This window comes from Martes martes (genome assembly GCF_963455335.1).
Source record: "Martes martes genome assembly, chromosome: 14".
NCBI lineage: Eukaryota > Metazoa > Chordata > Mammalia > Carnivora > Mustelidae > Martes > Martes martes.
The window spans coordinates 891,070-903,379 of NC_137902.1; positions in this window are offsets into that span (position 1 = coordinate 891,070).

Consider the following 12,310-nt stretch of genomic DNA (forward strand, 5'->3'; position numbering starts at 1 on the left):
GCGGGGCGTGCGCGGGGCGGGGCGTGCGCGGGGCGGGGCGTGCGCGGGGCGGGGCGTGCGCGGGAGGGGCGGGACCTCGGGCGGGCTGCCCGGGAGGGCCCGGGAGGGGCGGGGCGGCTGGAGAAGGCGGGGCCTGGGGCGGGGCGGAAGGGGCGGGGCCACTGGGAGCGGGTCCGCGAGCGCGGAGAGGCCGAGGGCGGGGGCGGGACCTGCGCGGGACTCTCCGGCGTCGGCCCGGGCTTCTCCTCGGCCGCCCTCCCGTCAGTCAGCGGCCGCCCCGCCCCCCCGCGCGGAGGCCGCGCACCCTCTCCGCCCCCGCACTCCTGTGACGTCACGGCCCGGCAGCCGCCGTGCCTCTTAAAGGGGCCGCGCGCGGACCCGCAGTCCGCGATGCGGGGGCAGAGGGGCGCGGGCGGGGTTGGGGGGGTCGGTCGTGTGGCCCGCGCCTGAGCCACGGACGTGGAAGGCGGAGGCCCGGGACTCTGTATTACCTCACAGGCCGCGTGGGCCCCCGCCCGAGGTGGGCTTCGGAGGGGCGCGGAGCGGGACAGCGAGCGGCGCGGGAGGGAGGCGGGCGGGGGTCTCGGGCACGGGGCCTTGAGGGGGGTCCTCGGGGCGGGGGCGCGGGCTGGAGACGGGGCTCTCGGGGAGGGGGGCGTGGTCGGGACGGGGGCCGCGGGAGCCGGGGTCCCAAGGCGGGGTCGCGGGGTTCGGGGCTCGGGGTCCCCGGGGGGTTCCGGGCGGGTCTCCTAAGTGTCACCAGGGAGGCGTTTCGGGCAGAGGCTGTCCACAGGCGCCTGGGCGCGCAGCAGGCCTCTGCGCCCGGGCCCTGCCCAGACCGGCCCCCGGGGAGCGGGTGGCGCTGGCTGGGACGGGGTGGCCGCCCGGCTGGCCTGCGCGCCCCTGACCCTGCCCAGACCGCCTGCGCGCCCCTGACCCTGCCCAGACCGCCTGCGCGCCCCTGACCCTGCCCAGTCCGCCTGCGCGCCCCTGACTGACCCTGCCCAGACCGCCTGCGCGCCCCTGACCCTGCCCAGACCTCCTGCGCGCCCCTGACCCTGCCCAGTCCGCCTGCGCGCCCCTGACCCTGCCCAGACCGCCTGCGCGCCCCTGACCCTGCCCAGTCCGCCTGCGCGCCCCTGACCCTGCCCAGACCGCCTGCGCGCCCCTGACCCTGCCCAGTCCGCCTGCGCGCCCCTGACTGACCCTACCCAGACCGCCTGCGCGCCCCTGACCCTGCCCAGTCCGCCTGCGCGCCCCTGACCCTGCCCAGACCGCCTGCGCGCCCCTGACCCTGACCAGTCCGCCTGCGCGCCCCTGACCCTGCCCAGACCGCCTGCGCGCCCCTGACCCTGCCCAGACCGCCTGCGCGCCCCTGACCCTGCCCAGACCGCCTGCGCGCCCCTGACCCTGCGGGTCGGTGGGGGCGGCCGGCAGCTGGGCGCTCCTGGAAGGCCTCCGGTCTGTAGTTAGCTGCGGGATTCTGCTGCTGCGACCACCCAGGGCCTGCAGCAAACGCATCCGACTTAGAAACCCACGTTCGCTCCACGGGGTGGCCGGCCGGTGGGTTCGTGCCCGGGCCGGACGCTGAGGTGAAGCCCCAGCCTCCAAGGTGGGGATGGCGTCTACACGGTAGTTCAGGTTGACGGAGGCCATAACGGTGTCTCTTTCCCAAGACTCAGTGTCCTTGCAAGAAGAGCCCCGGAGCACATGCTGCCACCCACACCCTCCCAATCCCAACAGAAATCAAAGAAGAGGCCACGTGAGCGGACAGAAGGGGGCCCTGGACAAGCCAGGAAGAGAGAACTTTCACCAGAAACCAGACCCTGTGGGAACGCGATCTCAGACGTGGGGCATCCAGACGGCGAGAAATAAATTTCCGCTGATTAAAGGCATCTAGTGTGTGTCATCGGTGGTCACAGCCCGACCCGACCAGTACGGCATCTCCTGCTCACCTTCCTGCGAAACCAGCCGCTGCTAAGGACACCGGTCATAGAGAGCAAATGGAGACGCGTCCCCGACGTCCGGGGCCCGCTTCCTAAGAAGCAGCGTCGCCTCCTGCCCTGTCCCCAGGCTGTGTCTCGTCTCACACCTCTGCACTGCCTGGCCGAGGGGGCTGACCCGCAGGCACATGAGCTTGCTTCCCCGGCGACGGTGCCTGAATTAGAGAGCACCCAGCCCCGTGCCCCACCCTCGCCCAGCACCCACCCTCCTGGCTGCCCTGTTGGACCCCTCCCGCCATCTCTAGGCCACCAACAGCCCTTCGCATCGGCGGACATGCTTGCGCTTCACCTTCACGAAGAAGCGTTTGCGGCCCACCCGCCTCCGCCCCTCCTCCGCCCAGCCCCTGCTCCGTCACGCCCTCCCTCACAATCACACTGCTGCGTCTCAGACCCTATGAAGTCCCCCTTTGTCCTAGGCCCCTCCTCGCCCTCCCATCTCTGCTCCATTTACTGCAAACCTTCTACAAGTGACCAGCCTCCCCCAAGCGCCAATGGACCACCCTTCCAGGCTCTCGACTGCTGCTTGTGCCCACACCCCAACGGGGCCATCCGCACGGTTAGCACTGGCTTCCTAATTCAGCAGCCAGTCCCCACCTCTGGCTTCCACCCACCTGACTTACCCCCTAGAAACGGGTTCTGCCCTGGAGACCGTGACATTTGCCATCTTGGTCCCCCCTGGCTGCCTGCCCCCCAGCCTCTTCTGCTCGCTCTTCCCGACGCTCCGCCTGGAGTCCTGGCCTTCACGGCTGTGGTCCTGGCTATTCCTTCTTTCGTGCACACGGTGTGCCAGTCTCCTCAGACTTTCTCCAGGTGCCTGCTGCTGCGCTGGGAAGGGCTATCTCGAGGCCAGCAGACAGCAACAGATTCCAGAATCACTCCTTCCTTCGGAGGCTCACACTCCAAAGTGTCCAGTCACTCTGCGTGCGGCCCTTGGCAGCCTTGTTTGACTCTGTGCCCCAGAGGCGACTCCATTGGCTTCTTCTGGCCCTGCCAACCTCTCAGATGCTCCTTCCTCCTTCAGACCGCCCCCTCCACCCCGACCCACCCACCCAACGCCGTGCATGCCATCACACCAGCTTTCCCCTTTGCCTATGGACCCTGCCTCCCTGCCACACAGGTGCAGCCAGCCACAGAGAAATATCAAATGTGCACCGTGTGAATCAGCGCTGTGTTGGAGCCATGCCCATGCCTGGATCCAGCGCTACCCGACTTTCAGAGAGAGATTGAACCCTAATCTCACTTAAGTTAAAAGCTACATTCATAAAATCGTGGGTAAAGGGGAGGCTTACTTTTTCTAGCATGTCCTTTTTTGCCTTTGGAACACTGTCCCCTCTCTGGATGTTTCCTTTGCTGAGAGAGTAATACCATTTTTTAAGTTTTGCAACTTATTATAAGTTTTGCAAAGCCCACTTATCCAGCCTCACGAGAGACCTGGCCCCCCCAGCATCGGGGTCTGGATCTGTCCCCCAGTGAGCAGGGCAGAGAGGGGAGGTGGAGGCCGCCAGAGCGCGACGTCGGTTCTTACGCAGAAGCCCGCGTGCTCCAACCCAGGCTGCTTGGCCAGGTGCTCGCGGGGCTCCAAGACACGGTTTGGCCAAGACTCTCGTTAAACAATAATATGCTGTCAGCTGTCCTGGAAAGGACAGCACAGTAGTCACTAATCTCATATCGTGACTTAGTTTAAGATAGTGACCAATTTATTCATGGATTCGTCTCATCCGATGCTTGAGAGGTTCATGGCTGGGTTTCCTGACGCACAAGCTTAAAAGTCCTCTTCCACCCACAGGTGGAGAGACGGACGGCACTCCGTGGTTGCAAAGTGTGTTTCAGTCATGTGGTCATCTACTTCCAACACCCCTGCTGGGGGGTCACCCTTGGTCCGTTGTTACAGCACACCGTGTCCAAGGTCCCACGCTAGGTGCTTTTCTGCATAGAGCCCGGCCAGACCCCCTGTGGAGGAATCCAGGGCTCTGTCCTCGTTGAGGGGCCAGACTGGGTTGCTTTAGCCAGAGCATGTTTGCCGCTAGTGAGCTCACGGGCAACTTGTGACCTCACAGGCACCTGGGAAAGGGAGGTTTCTGTGCTTCTGAGTCACTTGGATTCCTCCGTCATTCACCAGCTCTCTCCCGGAGCAGCCAGCACTTTGCAGGCACCCCGGCTGTGGGGTGCTTCACAATTCTTACTCCTAGTCCTCCGAAGCAGCCATATAAGGTTTGTATCTGCGTTTGGGAGGTAAGAAAACCAAGCTTCGGGAGTAGAAAGTGGGCCAACTCCCCACAGGCAGCAGGGCCGAGCCAGGATGCCGAGCAGTGGCCGGTCCTCGACAGCAGGTGCGGCCTTACCCAGTGTCCGGCCTTTCCCTCATCCCTTTGCTCCTTCACGTACCCGTTCGGTGAGTCTTTGTCGGTGCCTTCCCCGTGCGGCGCCTCACCCCAGACGCCCTCGAAGACTGGTAACTGCCCGGGGAGCTGAGATCCTGCGGGAGCGCCGGCGGGAAACGCACGCAGGCCCTGCGTCGAGGCGGCACGGTGCCCGCTGACAGTGCCCTTACAACAGGCACGCGCTCATCCCCGATAACCAGGGTCTGTCCACCAGCTCCGTCCGCCCAGGAGGAGCAGCGGCTCCTCAGCTCATGCGAACGTGCCCAGCACTGTGGCTCTTGCGACGGGACCTCTGGTGAGTACCGCACTCGCTTCGCTCCTCGCCCAGCTCGGGCCATACATGCGGTCCCGGCTCCTCTGGTTCGAGCCCAGCTCTGTAACGTCGGTGCTTTGGGGTGCAACGGAGGGCTCTCCCTGGAGGCTATCCGTCCGGGAGCGTCCGATGCCGGACGGACACATCGCACCGCGAGGCTGGGTTGTTTCCCTTCCTCCCATCGGGTCAGTGCGCTCAGAAAAAGCCCTCGACAGAAGTCTAGCATCTATGTGTCATTAAAACCTCTTGACAAACGGAAGATCAGGAGGACCTCCGGAACCTCCTAAAACGCAGCTGTGAGAAATGTGCGTGAGCACCACGGGGCGCAGACAGACGCCGCTTTTGCCGCCGGAGCTGTGGGACGAGGCAGGGCTGTCCTCCCGCACGCCTGCTGCTCAACATTAAACTAAAGATCGGTCTGCGCAAGAAAATAAGAAAAAGAAAGAAAATGCACACAGATTGAAAAGCATGATGTGAGACTCCCGTTGGTTTCGGGCAACATGATCATTGACATGGAAAATCCTAATGAATTCACAAAAAATACTTCCAGATAAAAGAATTGACCAAGGTCATGGCACACGGGTCAATATTCAGAAATCAGTTGCGTTGCTGGATATTAGAAACGAGCACTGGGAAACAAAACTTTAGATCATTTCCTCTTAAACAGCTTGGAAGTTTAAGTGTTTATGCGTAAATGTAACACAGCACGAGAAGTCCTTTGTGAGAAACCATAGAACGCGGGGGCCTGAAGCTAGAGGGGGTGGCGGAAACGGGGCGCCCCGCCGCCTTGGTGGGTTGAGAGGTTCAGTGATGTTACGATGTCTTCTCCTCCATGGAGCTTTAATGCAATCCCACTCTAGTCTCAGCTGGCTTTGGCTTTTTTGTTTTAGAAGCCACAGGTTCATTCTGAAATATGGATGGAAATGCAAAGTACCTAGAACCACCAAAAGAGTTTCGAAAAAGAAGAACAAAGCTGGGGTCCTCACACTGCCTGATTTCCAGACTCAGAAAGCCGTCGTAATCGAGATGGTGCTTTGTTGGCATCAGGGTGGGCTGATCAGGGGAAGAGAAGGGAGAACCCAAAAGCAGACCCACACTGGTGCGGCCCAGTGGTTTAGACAAAGATGGTAATTCGGGGGAGAGAATTGTCTTTTCAATGAGCCGTGCTGGGAGCAACCAGATTCCCACGCAGCAGAGCAAACCCTGGCTGACCCTAACACGTAAGCACACACACACACACACACACACACACACACACACGACACCTAAGGAAACCCTGGCTGACCTAACACCTAACACACACATACACACACACACACACACACACACACACGGCACCTAAGTTAACTAAAAATGGCTCACAAACCCACAGCCAAAAGCAAAAGCTATAATACTTGCAGAAACACGGGAGAATATTTTTGAGACCTTGGAGCAGGAACAGATTTCTCAGAGAGGAGGACCCCAAAACCACTACCTGCGATGAAAAAAGGGGGGGAGATTAAGTCGCAGTTTATCAAAATTTTAAAGCCACGCTCTCCTGGCGCCAAAGTCCGTCATGAGGACGGAGAGCCTGCGAGGGTACCACACGGCAGGACAAACAGCCGGGCCCAGTCTCAGAAACTCCACGGGGAACGAAAGCCAGATGCAAAGAGCAGGTACCACCGGATTCCAAGCCTTTCACGTGCGAGGCACGGCAACAGTGCCCCACGGGGACAGGGGCAGGTCGGTGGCCGCCCCCCCGCCGGCAGGGGAGGACCACGTGCTCGGGGGAAGGCGGGTTCCATGGCGCCTACGGTCGTCAAAACCCATGGAGCGGCCCGTTCAACACAGATGGATTTCACTGGACGAACGTGGCATCTCGAGGCCATCCGTGCCTGGAAAAGGAAACGAATGAGTGGTTATGTTTACGGACATCTGTTTCTCGTGTGTGATGACATAAACCCAAATCCTCTAAAATCAGAGAGTGGGTTTTAAACTCGTTTGTCGGCATACCCTGAACTAACATAAGACAAATTAGGGGCCTTGGGAGCCAACTTATCGTGAAAATCCTTGCGTGTTGTTCCTGAAACGTGGAAACGTGTGGATGCAGGATCCTCTCCCAGGACCTACCGTCTGTGGCCCATCCTACACGGGCAGCCTATCATCGTCCTACAAATCCAGGGGGGACTTCTGAATTCTAAATTATATCTGATCCCGAGGGTTCCCGGTGAGAGGTGGTGGAGCTTTAATTGGAACCGCACATGATAAAACAGACCGCATTCAGGTCCGCACGTTTTATCCCTTAGAAGAGGCGCTGTGAGCCTCACGCATCTCAGAACCGAACAGCGACGCAGGACGCCCTTCCTCTTCCTCAGGACCTGCAGGGCTGGCTGCACCCAGGTCCTGGGGCCATGCGTGGCCTGCCACAGGCTCTCCGTCCTAACCCACCCAGGGGAGGAGCTGGGGAGGGGCTTGGAGGGCGCCTGCTGGGAAGAGGCCTGGGCCCCAGGAGCAGAACCCCTGCTCCAGAGAGCATCAGGCGTCGTCTCCCAGGCACGGAGTGGGGCACTGGCTGCGTGTGGCTCACGTCCCGGCCCCCTGCTCCACCAGATGAGGTATAACCCTCCACGGAGGTGGGTCCCTGGTCGGGAGGACTGGGCACACGGCCACGGCACCATCCCCTGTCCTTGAGCGCGAGGATGCCCAGCTCTGGGAGAGAAAGCCCAGATCCGCGGCCAGAATGCGGCGGGACTCCCGTTCTGCTCCACAGACCTTCAATGTCTCCTGTTCCGTCCGTCCATGGGCTCCATGAGATGAACGGCTCCGTCGCTGTTCCCGACTGTCGAGCCGTCCAGGCTGGGCCTTGCAGTCTGGACCCCATGATCACTGTCTCCGGGAGCGCTGGCCAATCCTCACCTTTCCTTATGGCCCTGCCTGGGAGCGAGCCACCGCACTCCGGAGGAAATTAAAGAGTGGTTGCTGGTCTCCGTTGGGCCTGCAGGGAGATGCATGTGCGAGTGCGCAAGGCCTGCCCCTCTGGGAGGGCTCTTAGCTCCTCTCCATCGGCGGAAACACGGCGTTGACAAGGCCAAGTTATCTTCATAGAATTACACAGGCAGGAAATGCTGCCATGTCCTGGGATTCAGACAAGCAAATGCCCACCAGATGGTCTGGGGGCTGCCTGCGGTAGACCCGCTGAGGGACACGTCCCCAGCCAGGAGCTCGCCCTTTGTGCAGAAAGGACAAATAGTTTCCAGAATCACCAAGAACCCCCAGCGGTAACTAAAACAAAGTCAGGGAAAGTATACAGAGTCTGTCTCTGAGTTTTGAAGCAGTCAGGGCTTCTGACATGGTGTCTGTTCGCCCTGAGGGTAAAGCCGGAGGCCCTCGGGTTCCTCCTGCGGACTCACGTTCCGGTCATCAGCGTCACGGGTGTTGGCAGCGGCTCGCAGCTGGGCCGTAAGCTCTACTTCGTCGTTTTGTATTTATGAAATCAGCTTTGTAAAGATTCGCGTCTATCGTCCGTTGTCTGAATCTTCAGAAGACCAAACGCGTCCCAACGGTATTCTACAGAACCGTCCCCGCGCGCCGAAGCCCTGGATCGCGGCGTTTTGTGCGTGTGTCTCTTCCCTTCGCTCGGAGCCGCGCGCAGAGCCGGTCCCCGCGGCCCGTGCGCCGGCGCCCTCCGGACGTGAGCAGCCGGGCGCACACGGCCAGACAGGCGAGCGCGCGCAGGAAGGAACAGTCTCACTAAGTCGAGATGACGTTTATGTCCTTGAGAGCAGTGGCCTCAGTCAAGCCCCGTGAAGACGCACACGGCACATTTCTGCTAAAGCTGGTTTTCCAGGGACGGGTGCTTGCCGACAACCACGTTTGCCTTGGTGGCCCCTCGTCGACCACGTCCCGTCAGCAGTATCGTTCCTCCGCCTTGCAGGAAAGTGGCAGAAGCTGCCGTGTGTGGTGCTCCGTGGCTTCCGACGGCTGAGGGCTCCAGGGGCCACGCGCGGTCCTAGAGCACAGGACGAGAGTGTCTGGCACCGGCTCTGACGCGGGTTCTCTTCGCGGCGAGAGCAGCTCCTGCAACAGCTTGGGGCGAGCGGGACGCGGGCCCCGAGGTTAGGACGCCTCCTGGACCCATCCCTCGCAGGCCTGGACTTGGGGAGTGAGGGTGGCGGGAGGCCGCTGGGGAGGGGAGCGGAGAGAGGCAAGGCTGGGCTGGCCAGCTGGCCGGGAGGGCATGGGGACGCAGGGGCAGCAGGAGGCTTGGCGGGCCTTCCTCCCTGCAGGGTTGGATATCGGAGCCCGGAGGGGTTCAGGGCCACACGGAGGCCGCAGGATCCTTGGGGCGGCACGGCGACAGGGTCCGCCCGTGAGGGGAGGCAGGAGTCCTGCGCCGACTCGGGGAGCCGATGTGACTTGACACCGGCAGCCGTTGCCGGCAACGTGCGGGCAGAGCCCCCGAAGGTCACGTCAAAGAGGGGAATGCTGTCGGCTTGAAACAGCCCGTCCGCGAATGGAGCGCATCCCGTCTTGCTGAACAAGGGGGGCGCCCCGTGTTCAGGCTAAAGTCCCTCTGACCATATTTTCTGAGTTTAAAAAAGAGAGAAGGGAAAAGCCTCTGAAGTCGGTTCTCACGCGCGGGGACGAGCGGTTTGCTCCTCAACCCCGTCTGCGGGCGGCTGGAGGCCGGCCTGACTGTGTCCGGGTCCGGGTCGCCCTTCGGGGTGATCCGGGACGCCAGGCCTCACCCTTATTACACACACACGGTGTTTTCAAATCTCTTTCTTTAAAATGTTTACTTATTTCTAGCCAGGAATACCTTATGAAACAGGTTCGCACATGAAAACAGTAACGACTCCGCGTAATCACCGTCACCGCAGCCGGAAATGCCTCCTCACGGGCTTCCACGAGCCGCCGCGACCCACCGAGGGTGACCGAGGGTGACTCGAGTCTGATGAGAACAACTGGGAACAGCGCAGTGTGTCACTTTCCAGTTGTATCTACTCATGTCTCTCTCGCCTCCTCGATCAGGCAGAACTCTATCGGGAGTCTCGCTGAGAGAACTCTGATCCGGACACACCTCCCCTCGTCCGGGAGGAATCACTGATTACTCTCTCAACGATGAAATACATCCGCCTCAAAACAGGCCTTTCTACGAGTGCAAAGATTCTTATGTGCCCTTCAGTGCAATTTCTTTTTCTCAAAAAATGTCATACATATCTCTCCAGTGTATTTCTGGGTATTTTAGTCTCTTGTCCTATCATTAGGACCGATGACTGTCTCCTTCCACACATTTCAAACCAGCACTTTGTACGCAGAAACGCAACTTAATCTGAATTGCATTAAACACTTAAAAACGATCCCTTCTGGTTTTCCCTCTATAATAATGCCCTAGACACGCTCTCCGTTTTTCAAGCAGGCAGTCACATAACAGGCGATGTTAAGATTTGAATGCTATTTAAAGCTAAGTTAAGATGCACCCGAAAATCAAAAATATAGGACAGATTTTTTTCAAACCGCAAATAGATTTAATTAAACTATTTGTCTTTTGAAATATGAGTCAAATAAAATATTTACTTTAAGATGTATCCTATCATGATTTTTAAAATGATGTACCTTTTTAAAAAGATTTTATTTATTTAGTTGAGAGAGAGAGAGCGAGTGAGCACAAGCAGGGAGCAGCAGAGGGAGAGAGGGAAGCAGATTTGCCGCCGCGTAGGGAGCCCGATGCGAGGCTTGACCCCAGGACCCTGAGATCATGACCTGAGCTGAGGGCAGACGCTTGACTGACTGAGCCAGCCAGGCGCCCCTTGATGAAGTGTGTTGAAGGATGAACCATTTCTAGCACCGGTGAGAGGAAGGGCCACCCGGCCGAGTGGGGCCCCAAGGACAGAGACTCTGCCCGTGGAGCCGACGCCCCACGTGGTGTCCTCTGCGTTTGCTGCTCACGGTCGCAGTCGAGGGTTCCTTGTGCCTGTGCTGTCGGGGGCCGACGGCGGCACTGACCTGAAATCCAGCTGCGGAACGGCCAGTGGTTCCCCTGCCCGTTCAGCCGCCGGCACCTGACCCTTCGACCTTGAAGTGACTCTGGACCAATTAGTGCAACGGTTGCCTTAATCAACAGGTTCAGTCGGAACTCAGAGCTTAGAAACTGCAGATTTCCCCTCTTCCAGCCAAAGCCCAAGAAACGAATCAGACGGGCGTGCCTGGAATTTCAGAAAGTTAGAAGCACGGTAACCCCTGCAGCCTGGCCCCCGGCACGGACTGACCTCTCTCTGCAGTCCCTCTCGGCGCTGCGATACCAGACCCACCCCAGAGAGGGTGCGCTGCCCCTGCCCCCATCCTGGGCTCCCTGTACCCCCTCTTCCTCCACCTGGACACTCCAGCAGGGCCTCGGCGAGGACGCGGGAGGGGGGCCACCCCAGATGGCAGACGACAGACACGGCCCGGGGCCGACTGGGGAAGCCAATGGCAGGGCTGGGTCGGGCCGATGTGGGGTCTCCGCGGCGCACAGAGGCGGACCCTGCAGAGGCTCACACAGCTCAGTGAGGAGCGCGGCCGGCCACAGCGAGACCCTCTTCCCCACGTTCTTCCCCAAGTCGCCAAGCGCACACAGCGTGTCCCACGACAGTTCCCTGTTTTCTCGGAGAGGGCACGTCCCGCCCGGGGGCTTCCGGGGAAGGGGGCATCGCAGGACCACAGACACATGGGGCTCTACTCTCCTGCCCACCTGCGGAGCCGGGGGAACAAGGACCTGGGTGCTCGCCCATCTGTGCTCCGTCCTCCAGAGTCCCCTGGGCTCCTCCTGGACATGCAGCGTGGCCAGAGCACGGGGATGGCTGTGTGGGCCGTGGTCACCCAGCCCAGGGAGGAAGGATGGGAAGACGCGCCCCAGCCGTCCTCTCCTGGGACCTCCCTGCCTGGACCCAAACCGACGTCCGTAGGCAAGCCTGGGCTCAGCCTCTGGGCCAGAGCAGAGGGGAAAGCGGGGACCGGGGTGGGACAGGTGAAGAACCAGCGGCATTCCCACCCCAGAGAGCCTCGAGTTGTTTTCCTAAGACCGGGCAGGGCAGGGACTCCCGCTCACCTTCCCCAGGCTCACTGCACACCTGTACAGGGTGAGGTGGGCCCTGGGCTCATCTGGCTCTTCGGGGGGTGGGCAGGTGGCCAGGCTGCACCCTTGCCAGGGAGGCCCTCCCTTCCCCCCAGGGGTCACTGGGGTCAGCAGCCCCCACGTGGTGGCTTTTCTTGTAGAATCAGCGGAGAGGCTCCTACTCTCGGCCCACAACAATGACGAACTTCCTCTAAACCAATTTCAGTGCTCATTCCCTGCAGACCCAAGAGAGTTGGGACATTGCCCTAGCATTGACCCAGGCGAGTGCTCAGGACGCGGGGTATGGGATGGCCTGGCATGGCCGAGCCTCGCTCGGCTCCTGGCAGAAGCCCCCCAGCAGGAGCACGGAAACTTTCCTCCACTTTCCACGCTCCTGGCGGAAACCCGCTCCCAGGCCAGGCTGCTTCTGCCGGGATCCCGCTCCTCCTAACCGGGGCCACCCCCTCCTGCCGTGATCCGGGTTTGCCTGGCACTGCCCTCTCCATGGGGCTCCCTGAGGTTGCTCTGAAGTCCTGGTCCT